Source organism: Panulirus ornatus, chromosome 32 (genome assembly GCF_036320965.1).
Source record: "Panulirus ornatus isolate Po-2019 chromosome 32, ASM3632096v1, whole genome shotgun sequence".
NCBI classification, from domain to species: Eukaryota; Metazoa; Arthropoda; class Malacostraca; order Decapoda; family Palinuridae; genus Panulirus; species Panulirus ornatus.
The window spans coordinates 20617277-20631546 of NC_092255.1; the positions used below are offsets into that span (position 1 = coordinate 20617277).

The 14270-nt window shown below is 47.5% G+C and overlaps 1 protein-coding gene across 2 annotated transcripts in view; it reads left to right on the forward strand.

Moving 5' to 3' along the window:
• The first annotated feature begins 183 nt into the window (after nucleotides 1-183).
• The window catches only part of LOC139759156 (uncharacterized), a 54913-nt gene continuing 40826 nt past the window's right edge, over nucleotides 184-14270 (forward strand). Inside the window, exons 1-2 of one of the 2 annotated variants that reach the window (XM_071681195.1) lie at nucleotides 184-237; nucleotides 443-793. The gene's annotated coding sequence lies outside the window, so the exon portion shown is untranslated. Of the gene's footprint in view, nucleotides 238-440; nucleotides 794-14270 lie in introns of those variants that run through there. The other variant, XM_071681196.1, reaches the window with a different exon arrangement.

The following is a 14270-nucleotide window of genomic DNA, read 5'->3' on the forward strand; positions in this document are numbered from 1 at the left end:
ACCGCTTTATATCTAATCAAGCCTCAGATATGCATCCACAATTACCTGCTCTGATATAATTGTTGCATATCAGATTTATGAAATAGTTCTGAAGGCTTACATTTTGATGATTGTTCTTGCTAAAGAATTTCTCTCGTGAGATGGGCCTGCCCGAGACCAGGCCCACCGGGTTACAAACGCCTCAGTTGGTGCTGAAGTGATGTTGAGGTAGTGTCGGTCAACGTTTCTCCTCCACAGGTCTCTACTTCTGCCATCACAAGGCAGTCACAGTTTGTTCAAACAGTTCTGAAAAACTCGGTTTCTTTCCAGTGACAAATGTTGTGGATAAATAATGCGTATAATATACTGACTTTACATTTTGTGTTAATGTATCTTGTTTCTCAAGAAACGCAACCCATTTTCAAAAATATATTCTTACATAAGTATCTCCTAATTTTTCCAGGATCCTAAAAGTGAAGTGGAGTCCAAGGATACCAGAGCGGATCGTTCCTAAGTCGACAATATAGTTTAGTAACTTTCCAAAGTTTACCAAATGTTGGGCAGCGCGTCCCAGATGCACTTCCCTGAGGAGACCAGGTAAAGGAATGGAGTTCTGCTTTCGACCAGAGAGGAGGGAGGCAGGCAGGCAGGCAGGCTGTATCCCAGGCAGTTCATATAATGTGTTAACTTCAGGCGTTGGCAGGAATAAAGGTGAACGGGAAGCTCAGGCCAAACCTGGTAAATGTAAAGCTTAATTAAGGACACGGCGCCTACTTAAACTACACATTTACCCAAAGTAACTTTCATTTTGAAGGTAAGAGGTTCAGTTGTTAGCCTTGCTTTGTATTTACATTCAGTTTTCGACTTTTCAGTTTCCTTTTGTTCTTTGCCCTGCCCACTTTTATGAGAGTATATTACCTTAAAGTTGGAAGATAAATGATAAATGATTATTTATCCTGCGCGTATACTGGGGTTCTGCCTCGTAATACTTATCTTTTAATGGTTTTCAACATTTATTTGCCACAGAAATGTCAGTCTTTTGTATGTATACTCGTCATATATATATATATATATATATATATATATATATATATATATATATATATATATATATATATGATTTAATACTGATAGGTCTGAACACATGATACCTTCCCTCGTATGACATGCGATGGTTGTTAATTACTTACGGGGTTGTATTAAATATGCAGGTATTCTTTGTTATCATTGAATTAGTAGTAGTGAGGGGAAACCTTTCACATCAATGGATTTTCATTTGGGATGATTTCATCCTACTTTGCAGCTGATCATAATTATGTATAGAGACACTTTTTGCCACTTTTAGGGAGGTCCAAGTACCTACACCTGGGGGGGGTTCATCTTTGAATTTAATTAGTGTGATTGAAACATACGGTCATTACTTTAATCAGATAATTTAGTGTGAATTGTAGAATAACTTGCAAGTTTTGTGCTGTGCCAAGTTTGTTTGTACCTTGACCCAGTAGGAACATTAATTAGTTGCTAATGATAGCTTGCATCGTCAAAGTGACAACCGAAGCAGTGGGTTAACTGCTATGATCGAGACATAAATAAATTTTTTTTTGACTTGGCAGTTCACATGTTCTTTGGCGTAGTAAAAGTACATTAACAAGTTTTTGTTATTGACCATAACTATGTCCATATTTAGTCAGATAGTGTCCATTTCTTTAAATGAGAGTTAACGTAGAAAGATGTGGCATCATTGATTTTTGATAAAGCTGGGAGTGGTATGGAAAGGCAGGAAGTAAATTGCATTACATTTGTGTGTCATATGTGCTTGCAGAACACACTCTCAGATGGACACTAACATATACACAAGAAAACAGTGGCTCACAGTATCACTGACGTAATATTGTTGTGAGTTAAGTGGATAAAGTGGAGAGGAGTGGTGGCGTGGTCGTGAGCCCGAGTTCAAATAAACGCAGTTTGCATGTTCTGTGTTGCTCGTCCAGTCCAGGCTTCGTCCTTCATAACAGGTTGGTTGAGGACGACGCCTTAAACCGAGTGTACGACGAACACACAATGTGCAGACTGCATTTACCTGAACTGTTCCCATACTGGGTTTATCTTAATTTCTTAGCTGTAATATTTGAATATACGTTAGTGAAAGATATAGAAATTTAAAGTATTGAGTTGAAACATCGTGTTGTTGCTTTAGCTGTAACCTAAAATGTTACAACTTTATTTAAGGGGAACTTACTGCACCAACAATAATGCAACGTTGGCGTGTCAGGCATGGGTAGACCCGTGGATATTGGTGACGCCTAACTTGCTGCAGTCATGCACCCACACTACACGCACAGCACTATCGTGTTCACCAATATTGGACAAAACTTGTTCGTGTTAACCGGTTATAGATCGTTGTTAGAGGAGGATCTTAGTTCCCTTTTTGTTTTTCTTTGCGATCCAAAGAACAGATGATAAAGTAAGGAATCACAAACTGGATCTGTAAGCCAAAGACAGCTCAAGGATGCTCTTGAATTATTCGCAGATGATGTTTGGGGTTTGGGGGAAATTTGAGCAAGCATTGTGCTTCTAGGAAGTATATTTATATTTTCATTTTAGCGTTATATTATTATTACGTAATCAAAGACCCCTTTTATGTGGCTCCTGCAGCTTCGAGGCTGTGCTGGGAACGGGAAGAGGATAGTAGGGGCTGGTCGAAGGTGACTTTTCGTTCACGGTGGTACCACTTGCAGGAGGGATATATATATATATATATATATATATATATATATATATATATATATATATATATATATATATATATATATATATATATATATCGGATGTATTATTATCGCGTAATCGGAAAGAAATTTAATAAGTGCCCTGTATTTTGGATAAATAAATGATTTATTTTTCCATATCCAAAGTATAATAATGATTTGGTCAAGTCGGAGTTTATTTAGTAGTAGGGAACAACGATGTCCTTTGCGAGAAGTAGTTCGCGTGGTGGCCTGGGACGCTGCAGGTGTTACGTGTGCTCTTCCTCAGCCCGCCAGACTCGGCGTCCGGTGGACTGGCATTCCTTAGATCCCACAACAAAGCCCCGGACCTTCCTGCGGGTGCGCGCCAGTGGGACATCTCATACCCAGAGGCGCTCTGGGTCACACGCAGGCGGCTCTTACCGGTGGGAGTATTCCGTCCTGTTTTTTGGAGGAGGATTGCCGTGGATATGAAGTGAAACTAGTACTGCTTTAGTTACTTTAAAGACATGGCAAGTTTGGTGGAGAAACACTGCTGTGTCTGGTTAGAAGGTACGGAGAATTCTGTGGATGAGATGAAGTTTATTGGTCGTAGATCTTGAGCATTTACAGGGGAGGTTTCGAGATATAAACTGGAGGAGATACTGAGAGTTGTTTATATGAGGTTTATGTAGAAATTTGTTAGGAGAGTTGGCGGGAAAATATGAAAAAAACGTGTTGGGAGAGATACCTTTAATGATATTGGGGAGATACGGAGAAATTAGTTGCGGGACTAGTGACCCAAGGCCCCTGAGAGGAATTATATCAGGGAGTACAAATTTTCTTTAGGGTCCCCTCCTTTTCTCCATTAGTCATCTTGTTTTTATCCACTACGGTTTTATGCCATGAGCTGTGAGGTCAAAAAAAGGGCATGGAAGATGAGAGAGGGGTGGGAATGGAGTGCTCTGTTGATTTTCTGTGATACCAGGAAATTCCCGGGCCCCCTTTTGGGCCCTTGGTTACAATGTACCCCCTGCAACCAACCCCCTCTCCCCATCAGAGGCCCTGAGGGGTACTGATAAGTTTGGTGAGGGAGATATCGAAAAGTTGAGTGACTTTCAAGAAGAGAACTATGTTAGGGGAGATACCTGATCGTTTTTTTGGAGATACCGAGATATTTGTTGGAAAAATACCAAGAATTTTGCTTGGGAAGACATCGAGAAATTTGTTTAAGTTGATACCAAATATTTGTCAAAGATATCGAGAGGAGTGTTTGGAGATACCTAATTTCTTTTTTGTGGGAGAGATATAATATTTTTCCTTTTTGGGAGAAACCAAAAATAAAAGAAGGGATACCGATAGGTTTGTTGATCTGATGGGAAAATTATGAGTTATTGGATATGTTATATACAACAGGTTATATATACTTGTGCCTAAGGGATTATCAGGTTTGAGGTACTAGTTAAAACATACTATGAAATGTTAAGATAGAGTTACAAGAAATTATGTTAAGGAGAATCAAATTGGAAATGAAAATAGGTATTAATTGGGTAGTACCAGGAACTCTGGAAAAAAAAAAAGAGACGTAAGTAAAACGGGAACCATCCAGTCGTAGATGTGATAAGTGTCGTGGGAAAAAGTTGTAGGGCGAGGAGCGTGACCCCTCTGTCCCGTTCTCTCTCTCTCTCTCTCTCTCTCTCTCTCTCTCTCTCTCTCTCTCTCTCTCTCTCTCTCTCTCTCTCAATGATTATATCTTGAATGGACTATAGACAGAAAACCTGGGATACTCAGTGGTCGGGTTAGTATACCATACTCTCTGTTCACGCCCCGATTCCCGCCATATGCAACAATGATAGCGGACCATTGAGGATTGTCATGTAGGCCAGCTGCCCGCTGCATCTACGAATCCGTGAAAAATAACTTCAGTATATTATAGCATCCCTTGCATAGGAATTTGAACGTCCTGTGTTGCTCCGGCTAACCGTGACTTGGAAATTTATTGAAGATACCCTATAAACGTGTTACATTGAGGTGGCCTTTTTCATGCCAGTTTTTGCATGAGTTCATTTGACAGAGCATTAATTTGTTGGAAATGAAAGTTGTAAACAAACACTTAACACCAGCTGGCGTCACTAAAGGATTGTATAAGAAATATCTATAAAAAGTTAACTTTAGACAAGAAACATTCTGCTCATAGCAACTTTGGCCGTCTCGATATATATATATATATATATATATATATATATATATATATATATATATATATATATATATATATATGACATTCTCTTAGGTCCGCTTGGCATATTTTTTTAACACTGATCTTTGCCAAAACAGAGCAGCGATGCCAGACGCAAAAAAAGTTGGATATTTTTTAATTCAATTGGAAGCAGCATTAGTCTTGACATCATAGGTTACAGCATGTGTGAAAGGCTGTGAGCTGAAAATATATTTGGTTCATGAATAATTACATGCCTAATTTAAATTGACTCGGGATATATATATGTGTAGCATACCTGATGTTATAACAGTATGATGCAAGTGTATCTAGGTCTATATGTATGTATGTCTGTATGTGTGTGTTTTACCGAACTCTTCCTGCTTGAGGTTACACCATGAGTGGTCATTTTAGCGAGGCTACTACATCTTCGTCAGTTGACGTGACTTTGTTTCGTCAAACTTTGGAGTTCAGCTGGATCATCCTGTGTCTGAAACTCCCCCCAGAACCCCCTTTCTTAAAGGGGTCCTCGAGTTACTCCAGGACCCCTTTCCCAGCAGCTGTTGCCGTTCCAAGTGGCAGCAGGAGAGTGATGGACTCTGGTGGAGGAAGAATTTCTCTGACGAGACTGCACTCCCGATGGGACAGCCAGCATCTCCGAAGGTGATCCACCTGCGGGCGACCTCATACAGGCCGAGTCCGGCAACACATAATATATATATATATATATATATATATATATATATATATATATATATATATATATATATATATCACTTTTCATGTCGAGATATTGGCGAAATGTTCGTACTAAATTAGCATTGCAATTTTTCTTTGAAAATTGCCAAGATAGTTGACGTAGAAGCCGGATATGTAGACACACTCTGTGTTGGTTAATTTTGGGGAAGTTCTTGCTACAGGTGCCTGGGAAGCAGGGAGAGTTGGATGGAGGAGAGGAGTGTGTTGGCTGCGCCCGGGCTGCAGACGCCTGACGGGTTAGTGCAGTGTGGATTAATGATGTCCTCGTGGTTCATGCGGTTTACGGTGTTGGTCATACCACCTCTGGCACTTAAGGTTGCAGCATGACGTGGGTGTCACGTGATCGTTAGAACCCAGTGAACACGACGCCCTTGGGCACTACGATACGACCTTTGGGTATGATGATCTGGTCTTTTTTTGACGTGACCCTAAAAAAAAAAAAAAGGCCAGACCATCTTACTCGAGGTGGGGGAGGGAGCGTCGTGTTCAAGGGTCCCCACACTCGCGCTGAACGAGGCTAGAGCAGCGGGCTTGTTCCACGCCAGGCTGTCCTATGAGGTTGATGTTGGACATGCCTCTTTCCCCACCCCACCTGACCTCTGCACTGCACGGCAGTGGATTCCCCCCGTGGCCGACCACTCACCATATCCGTTATCCTGAACACCTGCCCTCGGCCGAGCGTACATAGATCAAATGCCTCCCGTTTGCCTACCTGCCTGCATCCCCAGGGGACCCAAGCCGGGAGATGGCTGGGTTATGTCATCGGTGTTGTGGCCAGGGTACGGTCACTGGTAGTGTGAAGCACGTCAGGCGGGTGGCTGTCAGTGTGTGGGGGGGCCTGATACGGGAGGTGAAAGCAGCCCCTTCTCCTTGTGTTATAGATAATGTGAGCAATACGCGGATGGTCGCCGGCGGTATGGGTCGTCGCCAGATTTAGACGTCAAGTCACCATTGCGCATCCTGGATGCCGAGAGGGTTATACCGTGGATCCATCCATCCTCACCATGTTAGTTAGTTACCTACCACGCAGACTGTAGCTATTTTATAAGCATGCCTTTTACTCATAAGTTCCAATAGGATATAGTTCATGTTTTGATTTAATGAGATTTTCCTCGGATGAATTTGTGATGACTCGGTAGCTTGGAGCTCTCGCGCGTGCTGTGTTGACGTATGCTAGGCTTAGTGTGACACGATGACTGGGAGTTGACCTTAGTTGAGTGTGGTGAGGGATGAGGGGCCTACCTGTAGTGTGTGGAGGGATGAGGGGCCTACCTGTAGTGTGTGGAGGGAAGAGGAGCCTACCTGTAGTGTGGAGGGATGAGGGGCCTACCTGTACTGTGTGGAGGGATGAGGGGCCTACCTACCCTGTGTTGAAGGATGAGAGATCTACCCCTGGTGTTGTGAGGGCAACAGACGGCATCGCCCCTCCCACAGTAGGACCTTGTCCCTCATGTCCCTCCACCTCACACATGTGAGCAAAACCCCGGCCAAGGAATGGTGAGGTTTGGGGTCTTTTGTGCTTGGAGGGTCACGTTATAGAACCGCATGTTCTTCACATCCGAGATTTACGACCCGACGTTTTAAGAGATCACATCTCCGCTGACTGTACGTTCGTTGACATGCAGCGCTTCTCTCGAGGCGCCTCAGCCTGGAATTGTGTTGTGTCTGTGTTGGTGTGTGCACAGGTTTCAGGGAGGGGGGGGGGGGTTAATTTAGACGTCCATTAAAAGGCTGGCCCTGCATGCCAGGGCTTGTTGGCGACTTTCGGTCACCAACACAAACACAACCCTGAGAAAACGGGATCAACTCGTGACGTCACCCGGGAAAATAAACATTTGTCTAAGAATTAAAATGATAAGAATTGATATATATATATATATATATATATATATATATATATATATATATATATATATATATATATATATATTCAGCATGTGTTCTATCCGGCATCATTTATTTTTGCCTTGTATTATTTCCACTTGAATTCTGTATTAATCTCATAATTGTATTATTGCGTTAAGTCGCATCAGCTGAGGTCGCCACAGACGACGCCCTCCTGCGGCAGCTGGCTGGCTGGCTGATACGGCTGCAGACTAACCCCCCCCCCCCCCCCCCCCCCCCGATAATCTGGGTCATGGTCAGAAATGGAGAGAGTGTAATGGCTTTATCCCCAAGCAACATTAGATGTATGTCTATATCAAGCACTGACTTGGGCTAGGGTTGGGGTGGGTGGGTGTTCTGCCTCCCCAGGTGTTCTTACAGTAGCTTGAAGGAGTCGGGGAGGTTGACCACCTGTGTGTGGGCCTTAAGCACTTAGGAGGTTTTAGAGTATTTCCTGTACCCAAGTGTCTTGAGAACACTCAAGCTTTCAGATGGTAGAGGGACTGAGTCTCCAGTGTTCTGTAGCTTTAGGGGTTGCTCGGGGGGAGAGGGCTTCCTTCCTCAGGTGTTCATAGGACACTTGGAGTGGGTTTGGGAGGGTCGTCTTCACGGGGCTGGAAGGCGTCATGGGTTTCAGAGGATCGGCATTTCCATTTACTCACGGAGCCACAGGGACGTTGAATGTCTGAGTTTATTGGTTGCCAGGGTCGCCAAGCCACCATAGGACATTTCAAGTCTCCAGGGGTTGGTTTGTTGTTCTGGGCGGCACATGACAACACAAGGCTCCAGAGAGAGAGGGTTCTCTAGGTGATCAAGGAGTTACAGAGCAGTATAAGGTTCCAGAGGATGAGCTCCCTAAGTGTACAGTATAAGGTTCCATAGGATGGGCTCCCTTTTTCTTCAGGGAGCTAGAGAGCACCCCCAGAATTTCTGACAGTTGGCTTCCCTATGGCTGAAGGAGCCACAGAAAGCTACATAAATCCTGATGATCAACCCCTTGTGTTCGTAGAGCCACATAACACTGAGGGAGCCTGAAGGTCTGTTCCTCTAATACCTTTGGAACCACGAGATGTAGGGACCTGTGGGATCGACTGGTGGAGTGTTGGTAGTGTTAGACTACACTTAAAGGTGACAGAGAGCCGGGTCCTGGAGTGTCAACCTATTCATAGAGACACCTGAGGGTGAAAGAGGGTCCTGGAGTGTGTGGCGAGTCAGGAAAGCACCTGAGGGTGATAGAGAAGGTCCTGGAGTGTGTGGTGAATCAGGGACGCACTTGAGGGTGACAGAGGGTCCTGGAGTGTGTGGTGAGTCAGGGACGCACTTTAGGGTGACAGAGGGTCCTGGAGTGTGTGGTGAGTCAGGGACGCACTTGAGGGTGACAGAGGGTCCTGGAGTGTGTGGTGAGTCAGGGACGCACTTGAGGGTGACAGAGGGGTGGGGTCGTGTGGAGATGGCACTTGAGGGTGAGACAGAGAGTGGCGTGGAGCATCAGTGTTGGAGGAGGGTAGAGCCATGCTACTGCTGGTGGGGTATTTTTGGCCGTGTAAGGAGTGAGTGGTGGCGACTATTGTACCCCCATCACTCCCCTACCCTCCATACTCCCTCTCTCCTAACTCCATCATACTCCCTCTCTTATTCATTACTCCATACATGCGTCTCCTCCTGTTTTATCCGCTTTTTAGAACCATTCCTCTTACACTGACCGGCTTCCCTGTCATCTGCCTCTCATGTTTTCTCTTCCTCCAAGTGCGCGTTCGTGTTTTATTGCCTCCTCGCCCCCTCCTTCCCTCGTCATTACCTCAGACACTAGCCAGACCCGTCACGTCCGTGGGTCTAAAAATGTGCAGGATGCAGTAGGGCTGCGACAACTTACGTCGACCTGGGTGACACGTTACTTCGCCTTGGGTGACGCGTGACGTCGACTTGGGTGACGCGTTACGTCGATCTGGGTGACGCGTTACGTCGCCTTGGGTGACGCGTTACGTCGCCTTGGGTGACGCGTTACGTCGACTTGGATGACGCGTTACGTCGATCTGGGTGACGCGTTACGTCGACTTGGGTGACGCGTTACGTCGACTTGGGTGACGCGTTACGTCGCCTTGGGTGACGCGTTACGTCGACTTGGATGACGCGTTACGTCGACCTGGGTGACATCGTCGCCGCTTAGCCCTTAGAGCGCGACAGTACGACCCCTGGGTGTATTGGCTTGGCCTTTGGCCTGATCTTGAAGGGCCATCATACCTAAGGGTCGTATGCCTCGTGTTCAGGTGTCGTACAGTCGTGCTCGTGGGTCGTACCATCGTGCTCTCGAGGGCCCCATTCATCATCATCTTCTGGAGGAGCACCTTCTTCAGGAAGGTACCACAACACCTCCCCATGGTTGGGTTCAGCTTACCAAAAGTAATTCAGTCGATGTCTGTTACCATCTGTCCCACCAGTCTGCCTAAGGCTTTCTCCCGGCAGTCCACCCAGACACCTGTCCTTCTCCGAGGGCTGAGACACCGTCCATCTGCTGGTGTTGAGGCTAGACCTGCAGAAGACGTGGGCGATCTCTCGTTATCTATTTTAAGAGGGTCTTCCCTGGGGTTCATGTGGAAACTGATAAGACTAGATCTTTAGTCCTAGTATACGAGGCAGATCTGCGGTGGGTATTGCCGGGCACCTATGACGAATAGATCTGATCGAGGTTGTGGTTATGTACTGTATTAATTGAAATTCCACTTCATATTGAGTTGGTGCAAGTTTAAGGCTGAGTTATATTGCTTTCGAAATACGTAGGATGTGTCCGTCAGTGCCTCCACAAGCACCATTTGTGTGTACCTGACCCGAGATGATTTTTCGTGGATTAATTTGGAACATGGCGACTAAACTCGTTGTAAAATGGCAAATGTAATGAACATTTTTCTTGAAATCGTATAGTCTGAGGGTTGCTAGAAGAACTACTGTCAACTTGTGTCATATTCCAAACTCATCCGTATTTGGCCACGTCAGCTTTAAACCCAGAGTGTTAGCAAGGAGACTCATTTTGCTTGGTTTAGAGAGGCCACATCTAGTTTTAATTTAGTGTGCTATTAGGGCGCATGTCTCCGGAACTCGTTCGCCTTGAAGAGAAGCACATTGTACGTGTTGTGTGTGATCATGGTGTACAGTGTATGGTTGTTAGGTGGAGCTGATGGTGTGGTGTGTAAGGAAACACATAAGGAAACATATCCACCTTGGCAGTCACCACGGGTGACAGGTGTGTTCACCTTTAGGCTGGGAAAACGTTGGAAACGTGCGATCGTAAACGTTCCAGTGTTTACCTCGGATGGAATTCGTGACCTTGAAGATCCTTGATGGTCTTGTAGTGACGTTCGTTACACGTTGCGATTCTATTATGTAATTTGTTGTCCTATTGATTGCCCCCGAAGATGGCTTAAATTACCCCCGAAGATTACATGCGTGAGTCCTGGAGCTGAGACGTATGATCGATATGGGATCATGGTCTCTCGACCCGTAGATTAAATCCCTTTAACAGGTGCCCTGAGTGTGTGTGTGTGTGTGTGGACGGTAGGCAGGTGCGCCCCACGCCCGGGTCATCGCGCTACTCCCCTTCATCTGTCCCCTCGTCAGTAGGATGGAATTACAGACGGTTAGTGTATCCTGCAGGAGGGAGGAGGACGAAGGAAGGACAGTTTTTCGTCCCCCGCTCTTGAGGGATCGTCCTGTTCCCCTGACGACATTAGCGGAGGCTGACCGCTTGGAATCTTTAGAGGGGATGTGTCGGTCTGGGGCTCCCACCACTGTGGGTGGAGGAGGACCAGGTGTACCAAATATAGGCCATGACCCGAGCAAGAGAGGGGGTCGGGGCGCCACCAGCCCCCACACTGTCCCAGCCGGCCCCGCCCCATCATCCCTCCCCCCTGAGTGATTCACTCCTCTCTAATATTAGCTTGACGTCAGCCACACCCCACCTGCCTGCCTGCCTGGGCCCACCGCCACACCCCACCTGCCTGCCTGCCTGGGCCCATCGCCACACCCCACCTGCCTGCCTGCCTGCCTGGGCCCACCGCCACACCCCACCTGCCTGCCTGCCTGCCTGGGCCCACCGCCACACCCCACCTGCCTGCCTGCCTGCCTGGGCCCACCGCCACACCCCACCTGCCTGCCTGCCTGCCTGGGCCCACCGCCACACCCCACCTGCCTGCCTGCCTGCCTGGGCCCACCGCCACACCCCACCTGCCTGCCTGCCTGCCTGGGCCCACCGCCACACCCCACCTGCCTGCCTGCCTGCCTGGGCCCACCGCCACACCCCACCTGCCTGCCTGGGCCCACCGCCACACCCCACCTGCCTGCTTGGGCCCATCGCCACATCCCACCTGCCTGCTTGGGCCCATCGCCACACCCCACCTGCCTGCCTGGGCCCACCGCCATACCCTACCTGCCTGCCCGGGCCCACCGCCACACCCCACCTGCCTGCCTGGGCCCACCGCCACACCCCACCTGCCTGCCCGGGCCCACCGCCACACCCCACCTGCCTGCCTGGGCCCACCGCCATACCCTACCTGCCTGCCCGGGCCTACCGCCACACCCCACCTTCCTATGTGGACCCACCGCCACACCCCGCCTGCTCGATGTGTTATTCCCCTCATTGGGAAGCAAGTGAAACGCTGTATATCTTTTTCCTAACGTAGTTTTCACCCGTGTGGAACTCAGTCATTTGTTCAGCTGCATAACTAAATACAGTCCCGCTCATCTGTATTCAACTCGCACAGTTTTCAGTGGATTTAACAACAGAAACTTTGCCTCATTGTGCCCCCATACACTGGAGACGGGCGTGTGGCATTTTTGGTGGCTCTAAATGGACTCATACTAACAAAATCGAATGCTAGACGTAATACATTAGCTAATCTTTCATTGTCACTAAATGAAAAAGATGTATGTATGCTCAAAGTTACGTACACACACACACACACACACACACACCTTCCCGCCTTAGCTAGGTGGCGTCAGAAGCACGCGAACAATGGCCATATTTGCAGACATCCACACCTCTGGCTGTCATTGTACTGAAATCATCCACCACCATCCACACCTGCCAAGTCCCAGGAGGCTTTCCCGCGATTTAATCCCCGCTTCATATTCCCCCCAGGTTCTCTTGCTCTTGACCCGTTCCGTGGACCGTAGTGGTATTGCTGTCATTCCAATGTGCCAGCGTGCAGTGTGATGCCTCGGGGTGAGGGAACAGTAGGTGTCGTACCTCTGGTCGAGACGCTTGTGTCTCGCCCCGAGGGTGGAGATCAGGGACAGGAATTTTGGCGGATGTGTGTGTGTGTGTGTGTGTGTGTGTGTGTGTGTGTGTGTGTGTGTGTGTCCTCCCAACGTCATTCCTGGCGGCTGGCGAAAGACGCGTAAAATAAGTGTCTTGTGTCGCCGCTACGGTTGATGATGTCACCCCTGTGAGGCGGGAAGGGGTGGGGGGTAGATGATGCGACCCTTGATCACGACGATGCGACCCTTGAGCACGGCGGTACGACCCTTGAGGAGGGTGTGGTACAGCCTTAGGTAACGACGATGCGACCCTTGAGCACAACGGAACGACCCGTTAGTATGAGATGGCCTTTGACCTGACCCGCAAGGTGTTACGTCAGATCCCAGGTCATCCCGTCGTGTTATGTTGGTCATTTAATCTCATTTTCCATGACTGTCATCCTTGGGAGTCTCAGACTCGGCGTGAAATGGACTACCTCACTGCGGTGTATCCTAGGCTCCCTTATCCTTGCATGTAGTCCATTCTCACGCAGCCCTTCATCGTAATTCAAGCTGCCTTCGCCTGTTCTAGTTGTGGATCGTCCTGGCAACCTATATGAGCCAGATTCCATTAACTAAGCATACGTCAAGCACTCAGCGTAGATTGGCCTCCCGAAATCCAGCAAAATGGGACAAAATCCAGATTCCCGAAGTTCGGCACATTGCTCGCTCCCTCAGAGCAGCTTCAGCTCTTGAAATCTGGCGTGAACACATATTTGTTCAGCCTATCCCAAGCTCCCTCGGCACGCTGTGCTGGACCCAGACTGCAGGCTGCTCCGGAAGGGCAAGACTAAGTGGTGTTTTGGGCAAACGGAAAAGAGCATGGAAGGGGTTTCGCTTAATAAGAGGAGTCAGGTAGAGAAGGGAGTGAGGTGAGGGAGGCCATTGGAACAAGGAAATGAGGAAAGAGAGTATAAACGATTACGAAGCTGGTGATTAGTACACTGGATTGTTTTCTGTACACTGGGCAATCTTACCGTTTTCTACCTTTCAAAAAGAGAAATGGAAGTGGAGCACCGTAGAAATCGAGAATTTGAACGTTGATATCGTAGAAGAAGCGTCCATAACGAAACAGTACAGCTAAATCATCGCATTCTATGAATTTTCCATTGACTGTTGGGGTCGAAGGTGCGTCACAAATGCAACTAAGAATGTCAAAAAAAAAAAATTTTATGTATCAATAATATCATCAATGCCGCCGTACGACTTTCATAAGTTTCCCGCCCGTTGTAGACGTTGCCCGGTGCGTGACGTAATACCAGAGGGTTAGGGGAAGGTGCGCTCCTGAGGTCGCCACAAGTGTGTGTGGTGAGGTGCGCTCCTGAGGTCGCCACAAGTTTGTGTGGTGAGGTGCGCTCCTGAGGTCGCTACAAGTTTGTGTGGGGAGGTGCCCTCCTGAGGTCGCCACAAGTTTG